Below are 14066 nucleotides of genomic sequence, written 5' to 3' on the forward strand. Positions count from 1 at the left end.
ACATCTCCCAAGAAAAACAACTTGTTTCAGGTACTGAGTGTTACTCTCAGGGGAGACATTCACTCAAGGGAACCAAATCTGTGGAAATTCAACTCTTGTTTACCAAGTGAACAATCTTTTACATAATTAAACAAAACTGCTCTTTCTTATAATTGTAGTCATTGCTTTACACTTACATAACAACAGGAAAAATTCAAGAGGGTTAATCAGAACAAAGGAGCTGTTTGTTCCAAATGTTTCCATGTTTTTGTGAAACAAAAACTATTGGCAAGAGAGATCCAAGATGGTGGCAGGTTGAGTGGAAGCTACACTGACACTCTCCCAGGACCAAACTAGAATTATAACTAAAATATAGAAAAACCATCCTGAATAATCAACGGGAACTGAAAACACCCTCATAACCAAGGACAAAAAGTGGAGATGGCATAGAGACTGCTAGGGAGTGTGGGAGTCTGGCGAGGCTCCCACAGGCAGCAGCTGAAGGATATCTCAGCTGTTGGGGGGTTCCCACTGAGAACTTTGGAGCCTAAACCCCAAGCTGGGCTCCCCAGTCCAGAGCACTAGAACTGAAAAAGGTACCCACATAACATCTGGCTGTGAAAAGCAACAGGGTTTCTGTCTGCTAGGGAGAGACAGCTGGAAATGCAGGCACACTCTTAAAGGGCCAACACAAAGTTTCTTGTGCAACCAGTCACCTTGGGCTCAGGTGAAGAGAAGGCAGAGTGGACTAGAGCAGCGTGAGGAGAATCCAGGGAGGCTGGCTGGGGAAATAAATCTCAGAGGGCACCCATCTGGACCCAGGGGCCGAGTCATTCCCTCATAGGGCAGAGGACATCTTTATCAGGCTGACATTTACCTTCCAAGCTGCTTTTGCCTGGGGGGGTGGGGGGGGGAATGAAATTGGCTCACCCTGCTGGAAAACCACTAGCTCCACCCCATGGAATTTCTACAGCCTGAGGCTCCTTAAGAGATTGATAACAATCAGCTGCCCCACCCTGTGGAGTTTCTACAGCCTGAGGCTCATTAAGAGACTGAATAACAGCCTCTGGGTGCTTTGAGTCTTTGCCTGATTTGCTTCTGGACCCAGGGCTTGGAAAAGCAGACTTTGGTGCACATCTTGGTCCTGTCTAAACACACCCACCCCAACTGCCAGCAGAGGCAACCAGAGGCTGTGGAGTGTGGAAAACTTCAAACAGGGCACTCAAGGCCAGTCACAAACAGCATCTGACATTGGCCAGCACCAGAGACCATCCAAAAGACTGGGAGTTCTAGTAGATCGACCTAGTACATAGAGACAAATCCAAACAGGCAGCCAAAATGGGGAAACAAAAAAACAAGCCCCAAATGAAAGAACAGAAGAATTCTCTAGAAGAAGAGCTAAATGAAATGGAGAAAAGCAATCTATCAGACATAGAGTTCAGAATACTGATCATAAAGATGCTCAATAGCATGAAAAAAAGATACTGAAACTATGAAGGAAATTAAGAATGACATAATAGAAATATAAACAAACAAACAAACAAACATTGGAAGAAATGAACAGCAGATTAGGGGAAGCTGAGGATTGGACCAGGGAATTAGAACACAGGGTAGAAAAAAATCACTCAATCAGAGAACCAAAAAGTAAAAACAATTAAAAAACAGGAGGACAGCTTAAGGGAGCTGTGGGACAACATGAGACATAACAACATTTGCATCATAGGAGTGCAAGGAGAGCTCGAAAGTAAGAGAGGGTTAGAGAACCTGTTTGAAGAAATAATGGCAGAAAACTTCCCTAACCTGGTGAAGGAAAAAGTCACACAAGTTCAGGAGGCACAGAGTATCTCAAGCAAGAAGAACCCAAAGAGGCCCATGCCCACACACATTATAATTAAAATGCCAAAAACCCAAGACAAAGAGAGAATCTTAAAGGCAGCAAAAGAAAAGCAAGTTGTTACCTACAAAGGCGCTCCCATAAGGCTGTCAGATGATTTCCCATCAGAAACTCTACAAGCCAGGAGAGAATGGATGAAGTATTCAAGGTGATGCAAAACAAGGATCTGAAACCAAGACTTTTCTATCCAGCAAAGCGATCATTCAAAATAGATGGTGAAATAAAGAGCTTCCCAGACAAAAAAAGGCTGAAGGAATTTATCACCACCAAACCAGCATTGCAAGAAATGTTAAAGGGACTGCTGTAATAAGTTGAAATAGAATGAGAAACATAGGCATAAAGAAATAAAATAGCAATAGATAAGTACCTATCAATAATAATCTTAAGTATAAATGGATTAAATGCTCTAATTAAAAGTCATAGGGTAGCTGAATGAATAAGAAAACAAGACCCAAATATATGCTGTCTACAAGAGACCCACTTCAGAACAAAAGACTCACACAGGCTGAAAAAAAAAACAACACACCAAAAAACTTCTGGAGGACTTTAAAGGAGAGCTTGACAGCAATACAGTCATAGTAGGATAGACTTACTGGATAGATCTTCCAGACAAAAAATCAACAAGGAAACAGTGACTCTAAATGACACAGTAGATTAAATGGATTTATTTGACATTTACAGAGCATTCCACTCCAAAGCTGCAGAATAGGCATTTTCTTCAAATGCACATGGGACATTCCCAAAGATAGACCACATGTTAGGACACAAAACAAATCTCTACAAGTTCAAGAAGACTTAAATAATATCAAGCATCTTCTCGGGCATTTACACAATTGAATACTATGCAGCTGTAAAAAGGAAGGATCCCTTACCCTCTGAGACAGCATGGTGGGACCTGGAGAGTATTATGCTAAGTGAAATAAGCCAGTCAGAGAAAGACAAGTGTCACAGGATCTTACTCATATGTGGAATCTAATGAACAAACCAATGAACAAAATAGGTCCAGAGATAGAGAAGCAGGGAACAGACTGAGGAATCTCAGAGGGAAGACAGGGGAGGGTTGGTGGGGAGAGATTAACATAAGAATTTATATGCATATATGCATAACCAATGGACACAGACAATAGTGGGGTGAAGGCCTGGGGGAAGGGTACAGGGTAGAGGGTATCAATGGGGGAAAAAAGGGGACATTTATAATACTTTCAACAATAAAGAGAAATTTAAAAACAAACAAAAACCACCAAAAACTATTGGCAGCTTTGAAAAGGCTTTTTCGTTTGTTTGTTTTTAGCTCCAACTCTTCTAAACCAAGGTGGCAAGATTCAGTCCTAGCTCTAGCTCAGGTTTCCTGTACCTTTCTTCCTCCTGACAGTCTGTGCAGGAAGTTCTCCACAGCTTATGCCCTACAAATTGGAACTTAACCAATCAGGGTGGCAATGTAGGTGACTTTCTTCTCCATTTTGCTTCCAATATCACTCTAATGTTCCTGTGGATATGATAAACATCTGACTGAGGTTGTTGTGTGAGGACTTAATAATGTAGAACTGAAACAAAGTAAAATGCCAAGGAAAGAAATAGAAATGTAAGAGGAACAACAGTGGAGGTAACTAATTGAATTACTCTGTCTTATGTTGGGCTCAGAGTGCCATGACTGATACCTATGGCACATTCCTGGAGGCAGGACCAGAGCCTTCAAAAGAGACCATGCTAGAGCATAATGCAGATTAGAACCTACTGCAGTCCAAATAACTCTATTTGAGCATAGTGCAAGCTCTCTGAATTTATCTTCCTTCCTATTCATGTTGCTGCCAAGTAACAGCTGCAATCTTGATCAGCTCTGTTCAACTTAAATTTTCACACTAGCCCTTTCTTCAGTCTTGATGCTTTTACCACCTGAACTGGTCCCTCTCCTCTTTCTGCTTTTGTTATTGGTATTAAAAGCATAAAGTGGAGCTTGACCTACTATATGACTAGATATGACACAAGATAGTTTTGGTATTATTTTCATTCCTATGAAGAAAAGGGATGGGCATTTAAGAGAAAGACCAGTTAATAACCACAAGTAGGATTGTGTTAGAAAAGCTGAGTTGCAATAGGGTGAAATTTCAACTGGAGAGTGAGAAATAATAATTAGATTGGTCTTATTCTTCCTCCAGCATTATCTTGCTGTTCAAGAGGCTAGAAGTGGACACTGGGGATAACTCTGGGTTTGGTGAGATACCATAGGTCCATTGCATGGATAGGAATGTTTGTATCAAGGATTGTCATCTTGGAATCTCAGTTTGCCAGATATAGACTGGCTCATATAACACTCATTCCTTGTATTTTTCTTGTCTGGCTCTATTATAGCAGCTATAAAACCTAAATATTCAATTTCTCAGCCTCTCTTGAAACTAAAGTGCCCATGTGACATGGCTCTGGCCAATGAGGGTTTTTGTCTTTTTTTAGCATTTTTTTCTTTTTAAATATGTCTTTATTGATTTCAGAGAGAGGAAGTGAGAAGGAGAGAGAGAGATAGAAACATCAGTGATGAGTCATTGATTGGCTGCCTCCTGCACGCCCCCTACTGGGGATCCAGCCCGCAACCCCGGCATGTGCCCTGACCAGGAATCCAACCTCAATCTCCTGGATCATAGGTTGATGCTCAACTACTGAGACATGCCGGCCAGGCTCCAGTGACATGTTTGAGTCATAGCACCAGCCTGGAACAGCCTATCCCAGGTTAGACAATAAACTTTTATTCTTTTAATCCAGTGCTTCCCATTCTTTTCCAGATCTTGGCACACACAGAAGTGGTAATATCTATATGCTACATGTAGGTAGAGGGATGAAGCTGCTCAGGACTGGAGACACTCTCTCACACCTTAATTGCCCACTCCAAACACTAAATGATCACTATCTCAGCTTACTTTTAACCATTTGAAGCTCTCAGAGAATTCTGACTTAATCCACTTTTAGTAGGGGTTTTTCTTCCCTGAAGCTGAAACTATCCCTGACACAGTGGAGTTTGAAGAAAATCTTGGGAGGCAAGGAGATAATTTTGAAAGAGGGACTGGCTAGGTAACTGAAAGTCATGATAAAGGTAAAAAGCAAGTTAGCTCTGTACTGTAAATGTGGAAATGTGGCATGTAAAAGAGAAATTCTGTTAAGAGAGAGGGATTTTTGATTTAAAGAATCTAAAGATTGCTCATTAGGATGAGAAGATGAAAGTAAAGGCTCTGCAGGTGCGTGGCTGGTGGAAGGGAAATGGAGGCCTGCAGAGCCGAGGAAGGAAATAGACTGGGCAGTTTGGTTGAGGAGAGAATCTCTGTCATCATGGAAGGAGGCTTAGAAAGCTATGTTCATCTATATATTTTATCTGCAGTGCTGCCACCTGACCTAAATTGCCCAAAGGAGGAGAAGAAGGGAATGTTTAAAGGGGGATGTGGGAACATACTGATGTAGAGGAAAAGCGCACTGTTGCAGGCTGAATGTGCTGAAGGAGAAGGGAGAGGCCTCTGCTAGATGAGAGCTGTAATGCTGTGAAGTGAGGAGGGGATGCAGACTGAGGATATATGTTTCAAATGATGAGACTGGAAGAGAAGGTGCTCACTTATTGTCGAGAAGTAGCATTGAGAATCTAGGAGAACAGCCTTGTTGTACACCCACACATCCCCCTTTAAACATTCCCTTCTTCTCCTCCTTTGGGCAATTTAGGTCAGGTGGCAGCACTGCAGATAAAATATATAGATGAACATAGCTTTCTAAGCCTCCTTCCATGATGACAGAGATTCTCTCCTCAACCAAACTGCCCAGTCTTTGCTGAATTTTTTTTCAACTATGCCTGATCTTTGGACTTTGGTGTTCCTCTCAGCATTGTCCAGTTTTAGCAAGAATCCTGATAAGTCAGTTTAACTAGAATCTCCCATCTTCCATATCTGACCATTCATTAGCTAATTGGTTTTCTCATCTGCCATAATTCCCTGGGTAATACCTGATCATACTGGCCTGCTTTCAGCAAGAATCCTGTTAGGTTGATTCAGCCAGAAATACCTCTGCTTTCCTCTTAGTAATAACCCCCACCCTACCCCTTGGTTATAAATTCCGACCTGACTATGCTGTATTTGAAGTTGAGTCCAGTCTCTCTCCCTGTTGCAAGACCCCATTGCAATTTCTCCACACCCATTGCAATGATCTCCCTTGAATAGTCTGCATTACCATCTTTAACAAGTGTCATAAATAATTTTTTCTTTAACAATTTCAGTAATACTTATTCTCTAACACTGATTAGGGATTAATAATAATTAAATAATAATTATTATAGATAATTTAGGCATTGCAGGTTATTTAATTTGTAATGCACTAGATGTTTGATACCATTCAAAATAATATAAAAATATTGACTCATTTATTCCTCATAAAAACCCAATTAACTTTGTGTTAAGGCAGCATTGAACATTATGATTTGGAGTGTGAAAAACAGAGTGCACTGGACAATTAAGGAAATTATTTTATTTAAACAACTGAAATAGAGGAAACATGTATTAATGAGGAACCCTCAAAGAAAAGGGAGGGACCTGGGATTTTACAGAGGCAGATAAACAAGGGAGGTGTCTGTCTTAGGGGAGTTATGAGAAAGGATAGAGGCATCTTCAAATGTGAGAGGCCAGGGTTGTGCTTTCTGGTTAGTCATTTCCTTGATCACAAAATGGTGCTGTGGTAGGCAGTTAGACAGGCAGAAGCAGAGCAAGGACAATGGGCCAGGTATGGAAGGTCACTACAGTGGAAAGCCCTGGATGCCTAGCAAAGAACAGTTGTAGGGTAGGACTTCACCCCTGGGGTGACCTTTACTTTTAATCTCCTAAGCATATTGCTGGTCATGTGGTTTGGGCCCCCTGACCTTTCCTCCCTAGAGATAAGATTTAGGCCTCAGTTGTATTGCAGCTCCAGGCTCAGAAAAGCAGCAAAACCAGACAAGCAATACCATGGCTCACCTCAGGACCAACTGCATTGGATAATGACCCCCTGCCCTGCCGTCGACCAATTAATCCGTGGAGACCTAGACTCTAAAGGACACACCTGGAAAGCTGCTGAATAGTCTACTGAGATCTTCCCCTGGGACTTCCCCTAAAATCTGCACCCTTAAAACACTTAGGACCGAGGACCCAGTGTGTTCTCCCTCCTGGGCCTTTCCCTTCCCCCTCATCCTCTCCTCCCCCAAGACATGTTACCATTACCTTCCTCACTCCCAACCTCCAAGGGCCCCTCCTTTACCTTTATACAGTGGTACCTCCGTTTTCGAATGTTTCCCACCTCGAATGGTCTTCTGGAACAGATTACATTTGAAAACCGATGTACCACTGTAACTTGTTTCCTAAGCCCACTTCTTCTACCTCTGTGATTTTATAAGTAAACATTCTCTTATAGTTTGAGTCTGAATTTTTTCTTAGCCAGAACTCAAGTACTGAGTTTGCTGAACCAAGGTCTGGTCTAACTTCACTTGTCTAACACCTGGTGCCATTTTTGCCACCAACACAACCATTCATTTAGCTACTTCTTTACAGATACATTAGTAACTATTCCATCTTGGAAACTGAGAGGCTGAGAAACATATGTGGTAATATGGTTAGAATGATATTTTAGATAGATTTCTCAGGCTGTAGTGTGGGATTTAAGAAATACAAGACTGAATCAGGCAGACAGGTTAGAAGGGAGTTATTGAGGTTTTCCAGGCAGGAAGGAGATAATGAAAACCTGAACTAGGAGGAGGTAGAAATGTGAAGCCAAAACAGGAAACATTTCTCTGCACCCTTACTGGTACTGGGTATTATTTCCTAAATCTGCTCATTTGATTGGTGAACAATGCTATCTCATTGTTTGGATTTCAATGCCCTTTATTACTAATAAAGATAAAAATGTATCACTTTATAAATTCTTTTGTTTACTATTTAATTTTTAAAATTTAATTTTTCTTGCATAAAATGCTTTAGACCTTAAATGTGTAAAACATTCAAACTACCTAGAATTAGCCAACAATGATAATAGGGATATTTAAACATACAAAACCAAATAGTACCAATTGAAATGCAAAGCAATTCTATTTTACTTTAATGTAATGCACTCATTTTGTTCTAACCTTCAGCTTTGATTTACACAAAGTTGCCTGGGGGACAGAATTTACTGACTCAGCATAGAACAAAGGATTTATGTTGTAAAAGAGTCCAAAAAGCTAATTCTAAGTGAGTTCATCCAGAATTCATTCAGTTCCAAGGTTCAGAAAAATAATCTTTTTTTTAACCTGTACTTTCTTTCATTCTTTTAAGAAATATTTTTACTTTTTCAATTACAGTTTACATTCAATATTAGTCTGTATTAGTTTCAGGTGTACAGCATAGTGGTTAGACAATAATATATTTTATAAAATGACCGACCTCCCCCCCCTCTGCCCCACTATGTCAAGTACCACCTGGCATTGTACAAAGTTATTATAATATTATTGATATATTCCCTAAGCTATATTTTACATCCCCAGGACTATTTTGTGACTACCAATTTGTAGTTCACTTTAATCACCTTTTTCACTCAGTCCCCCAGCCCCTCCTTTCCTCTGGCAACCACCAATCTGTTCTCTGTAAGGAAGGTAATTTTTTTTAAAAAGAGGCTAAAAGTGCAATCAAGAAGCAAACTCCACGGTAGTATTTTTCTTCCTGGTGTTTATTTATTGTAAAATAAGCAAAGATAATAACAATAAAGGACACTTTTATTTGTTAAAGTAAAATAATCCATAAGCCCATCAACATATCACATACATTTGTATTTTTATTCTTCTTTAGTTTCTTTATCTACGTAGTTGGTGTGAGATTGATATTTCTATAGTGTTTGGGAATTCACATAAATGAATTTCTTTCCTTTTAAATGTCTTTAGAGAAGGTATTGGGTTTTCTAGAGCAATAATAACTAGACATTTCTATTAGTAGTATCTAATAACTATTAGATATTACTACAGTGATGTGCAGAACAATTTCTTTCCACAGACTCCAAATTCTTACATTCCAAACTCAAATTTGAAAGATTTTCAAATTCCTGGCAATGTTTTTGCAGACTTAGAAAAACTCATTCTAATATTTGTGTAAACTCTCAAGAAACCCCAAATAGCCAACATAATCTTGAAAAGAAGAACAAAGCTGGAGGACTCACAATTCCTGATTTCAAAGCTTATTATAAAGTAGCAGTAATCAAACCCATGTGGTACAAGTATAAAGGCAGACATATTGATCAATGGAAGGAAACAGAGAGCCCAAATATAAACCCTCTCAAGTATGGTCAAGTGATTTTTGCCAAGAGTACCAAGACCTCAAATAAGGGAAAGGACAGTCTTTTCAACAAATGGTGCTGGGAAAACTGGATATTCACATGGAAAAGAACAAAGTTCGACCCTGACCTAACACCATATACAAAAGTTAACTAAACTGAATCAAAGACCTAAATGTAAGACTTAAAACTATAAAACTTTTAGAAGAAAACATATGAGAAAAACTTCATGATACTGAATTTGATAATGATTTCTTGGATATGACATCAAAGAAAGAGGAAATAGCCTGGCCGAAGTGGCTCAGTGGTTGAGCATCAACCTATGATCCAGGAGATCGAGGTTCAATTTCCAGTCAAGGCACATGCTTGGGTTGCAGGCTCAATCCCCAGTAGGGGGCGTGAAGGGGGCAGCTGATTAATGACTCTCATCATTGATGTCTCTATCTCTCTCTCCCTCTCCCTTCCTCTCTCTAAAATCAATAAAAATATAATTTTTTAAAAAAGGCAGAGGAAATAAAAGAAATAATAGACACACTGGACTTTATGAAAATTAAAAAATTGTGCATCAAAAGACACTATCAACAGGGTTAAAAGGCAATCCATAGAATGGGAGAAAATAATTTGCAAATCATATATCTGATAAGGGATATATCCAGAATATATAGAAAAGTTCTAAAACTAAACAATAAAAAGTAAAACAACCAAAATTAAAAATGAGCAAAGGACTCAAATAAACATTTCTTCAAGAAAAATACACAGTGCTCACTTTGGCAGCACATATACTAAAATTGGAACAATACAGAGAGGATTAGCATGGCCCTGGACAAGGGATGACACACAAATTTGTGAACGGTTCTATATAAGAAGAAAAAAACAGAGAAAAATACACAAATGGCTGATATGCATATGAAAAGATCCTCAGCATCACTAATCATTAGAGATAAACAAATCAAAACTACAATGAGATCTATCTCACACCCATTATGATGGTTACAAGGATAGGAGAAATTGAAACCTTGTGCACTGTTGGTGGAAATGTAAAATAGTACAGTCACTGTAGACAATATTATGGTGGTTCTTTAAAAAATAAAACTAGAATTACCATGTGATTTAAGGTATGTACTCCCCCCAACAGAAAGCAGGGTCTCAAAGAGATATTTATTTAGCTGTGTTCACAGCAGCATTATTTAGAGTAGCTAAAACATGGAAGCAACCTGTGTCCATCAACTCATGAATATAGGGTAACCCAAAAAAATGTATACATACACTTTGAATAATTATAAAGGCAGTGTTTATTAAAATACATTTTATTTTCACCCATCCGGGTGTGGCTCAGTTGTTGAGGATTGACCTAGGATCCAGGAGATCCTGGTTCAATTCCTGGTCAGGGCACATGCCCAGGTTTCAGGCTGGATCCCCAGTAGAGGGCATAAAGGAGGCAGCCAATCAATGACTCTGTCATCATGGATGTTTCTATCTCTTTCTCCCCCCTCCCTTCCTCTCTCTGAAATCAATAAAGATATATTTTTTAAAATTTTATTTTCAAAATTGAACTACTAGCTGTTAAAGTGTGTATAGATAAACAAAATGTGGTATATACATACAATGAAATGTTATTTAGCCTTAAAAAGAAAGGAAATTCTTACACATGCTACAACATGGGTGAACCTTGAAGACTTTATGCTAAATGAAATAAGCCAGTCATGAAAGTACAAATACTGAATGATTCCACTTGTATGAAGTACCTAGAATATTCAAAAATGATAGAAACAGAAAGTAGAATGTTGTTTCCCAGGGACTGGGTAGAATGAGGAATGTGGAATTTTGTTTAAAAGGTATATAATTTCAGTTTTACAAGATGAAAAGATTTATGGAGATGGATGGTGGTGATGGTTGCACAGTATTAAGAAGGTATTTAATAACACTGAAATGTGCACTTAGACAACATTCAGATGATAAATTTTGTTATGTGTATTTTACCACAGTAAAAAAGAAAATAGAAAGTAAACCCACTAAAAGTAATAATTATCCCTAAAATTTCTTAAAGTTTTCTTTTTTGTACCATCTTTTTGGTTCTTCTTAGCACCATGCTCTGCCTAACATGCTGGGTATGACCTGAAGAAGCCCTGTAGGCATGCCTTTTATTGCCCATCTCATGGAGGGAAAGGGTGAAGAACATTCAACATTATTTGCCAAACTCAGTTGGTAGCTTGAGATGGATTCTTGTTCTCACTACTGCAAGAACCAGTAGAATCTCTACTGCCTTATAGATATTGATGGGGTATACCAGAATATGCTACCCCAAAATATGCCCCTTTGGGCATATGGATTATTTTGAGCTAAAGGCTATTGAAAACCAGGAGATCAGGAAAAGCCCTAAAAACAGGTAACACATTTTCTTTTCTTTTTTTGTAAAGGAAATTTAGATTTATAAAGGAAATTTTCATTTGTAGGGATGTCTGATTCCCTCACCAGGAAGAGGAGGACTCTTAGCAACTCTTATCAATGGAGAAGACACCAATATAGTTCCGCATAACAAACTTTACTAAACAACCCTTGTTTACCATACTTTTCCTGGTCTTCTAGACATAACTTGCCTTCTCTGCCCCCAAACCCTAAATTCCTTTTCTTTTGTTGGTATTTAAACTCAAGTTCTAACTACCTCTTTGGGCTACTCATCACTGAGTGCTCCCATGTATACATGTGTGACATACATGTTAATAATCTTCTGCTTGCCATTCTCTGGTTAATCTGTCTTTGGCCAGTCTAATTTATAGGGATCTGGCTAAGATGTACAGAGGAAGAGATTTTATCTTACCTACAACATCCTCCTTTACTCTCTGAGCACAAACCATGGATGGGTTGCTTCTCTACCTGGGTTGAGCTCATGTTGACCCTAGACCTGTGGTTACCTTGTTTTTCCTTCTTGATAAAGTTTAAGGCTCAGAGAATCTTAGGCTGAATGCTTTGTCTTAACATTTCTTTCTGTTCTGTTTGGTTTGCTTGAGGAACAGATTCTTTTTTCCGTTAAAGTTCAACTATTTAATAAATTATTCCAAACTTGAGTGTAGGCCTTTTCTCACTTATGACCATCTAGTTATAATAGCAACAGGGTCTTCCACATTTAAAATTTTTGCTTCCTTTAAAGTCTACAACTTAATTCTAATTTTTGGCCTGAAGAGTTCCTGAAGTTCTCAGCTCAGTTGTCTATCATAGACATAATATATTGTAGTTCCAAGGAATCTCTATCCATTGTCTCTTTGGCCCATTCCTTTCCAATGGAAAGTCAAAAATTTATTATTAGTTGATAATTGATTCAGGTATAAATCATTAATCGATACCCAAACTATCTCATTCATAAAGAATAGGATATCTACATACTCCCCAAATTACCAACTAATTACATAAGAAAGCCTGGAGATGTCCTAGTCCTCAGACCACTTCCCACCACTGGACAAGGAACCCACAGATTTGGGGGAGCTGGTTGGAGTCTGTGGGACACCCCTGGATCCTGGTGTGCCCATATCCTCTGCATAGCCCACCCACAGCCTGCTCCTTCAAAGTGGTCAGCTGGCCTGCATTCACCCAGCGGCGAGGTGTCTGCTCTTACTGACTGCCTATGGTAATAGTAACATCACCAATAATGGGAAAAACCTACATCATGTGCCTTCGGATGTGAACTATTGGTAGGAATATTGGTAACACTTATGTAGTCTTCCAGCAGAAAATGCATAACCCGAATCTAACCATGAGGACTCATTGCATGAATCTCAAGTGAGGGGCATATGACTGGCCTGTATTCTTAAAAAATATCAAGATCATAAAAGACTAACAAATCATTCCATATTAAAGATAAAAGAGACATAAACACTAAATGTAAAGTGTGAGACAGACTGGTTCCTGAATCAGAATTTTTTTTTTTTTTTTTTACTAGAAAAGATATTTAAAAACTGGTAAAATTAAAAAAAATTTCTTTAGATTAGATATTATTCAAGATTAAAATTCCAGACTTGAGGGAAGGGAAGATGGCGGCCTTGTGAGAAGCGGCAGAGCACCCCTGCTCCTAGCCACGGACTCAATTTACTACAAAAATCCTATGAAGCCAACTTGGAAAAACCAGAGAAACATACCTGAGTGGGCGGAGTGTGAGTGGGGAGCACTGAAGAGACATCACGGAGTCCGGTAAGAGAGGGGCGTCGGAAGGGGGAGTCCCCCTGAAGCCTGTGCTGGGCTCAGAGCCCCGAGGCCTGGAGGCTGCAAAGCTCCCTCCCCTCAGGAGTGCGGACCCGCCTCCAAAAGTGGGGATCCCACACCCGGAGCGACGAGAGGGGAAGGAGCGCCCCGCGCACAGGGCAGAGGTTCCCAGGGGCGAGGTGAGTCCCTGAGGGATCGGCGCCTTCCTAGGAAACAAAGCCTCTAATGGCGGACGGCGCCTTCCTGGCGAAACAAAGCTTCTAGTGGCGGCTGTGACTAATGCTCAGGGTGCCGAACACAAGGAAGGCTGTCCCAAGGTCTGTGGCACCCCAGTGGTAAGGGACCAGAGGATTGCGCTGAGCAGCCACACTAGGGGACTCTCTGTGTCCCTATGGGGCATTGTGTTGAGCCCCAGAAAGCACAGAATCTGTGTGGCGTGGGGGAGGGGAGGAGCCTTACTGCCCTGAGCTCCTGGTGCCTAGAGGCTGGGATCTGTGACCAGCCCTGAGGGTGTCCTCCTGCCCTGAGCTCCTGGTGCCGAGAGGTTGGATCGGTGACCAGCCCTGAGGGGCGCCGTGGTGGCGAGTGAAGCTGCCCGAGCTTTGCTGAAACCAGCGCTGCGGGGAGCTGCGGGGAGCTGACTTTGGGTCCCCTCCCACTGGGGGCCTTGGTGCGTGGGCAGTGGGACCTTGCAGGGCGGACTCTCTGC

At 40.4% G+C, this 14066-nt stretch overlaps 1 non-coding gene across 1 annotated transcript; it reads left to right on the plus strand.

Moving 5' to 3' along the window:
- The first annotated feature begins 9921 nt into the window (after window positions 1–9921).
- On the plus strand, window positions 9922–10028 carry LOC148094433 (U6 spliceosomal RNA). The gene has a single exon (XR_015716310.1). It is a non-coding gene; the product is annotated as a U6 spliceosomal RNA (small nuclear RNA).
- Window positions 10029–14066: the final 4038 nt, after the last annotated feature.

Source organism: Miniopterus natalensis, chromosome 1 (assembly GCF_054644295.1).
Source record: "Miniopterus natalensis isolate mMinNat1 chromosome 1, mMinNat1.hap1, whole genome shotgun sequence".
Taxonomy (NCBI): Eukaryota; Metazoa; Chordata; class Mammalia; order Chiroptera; family Miniopteridae; genus Miniopterus; species Miniopterus natalensis.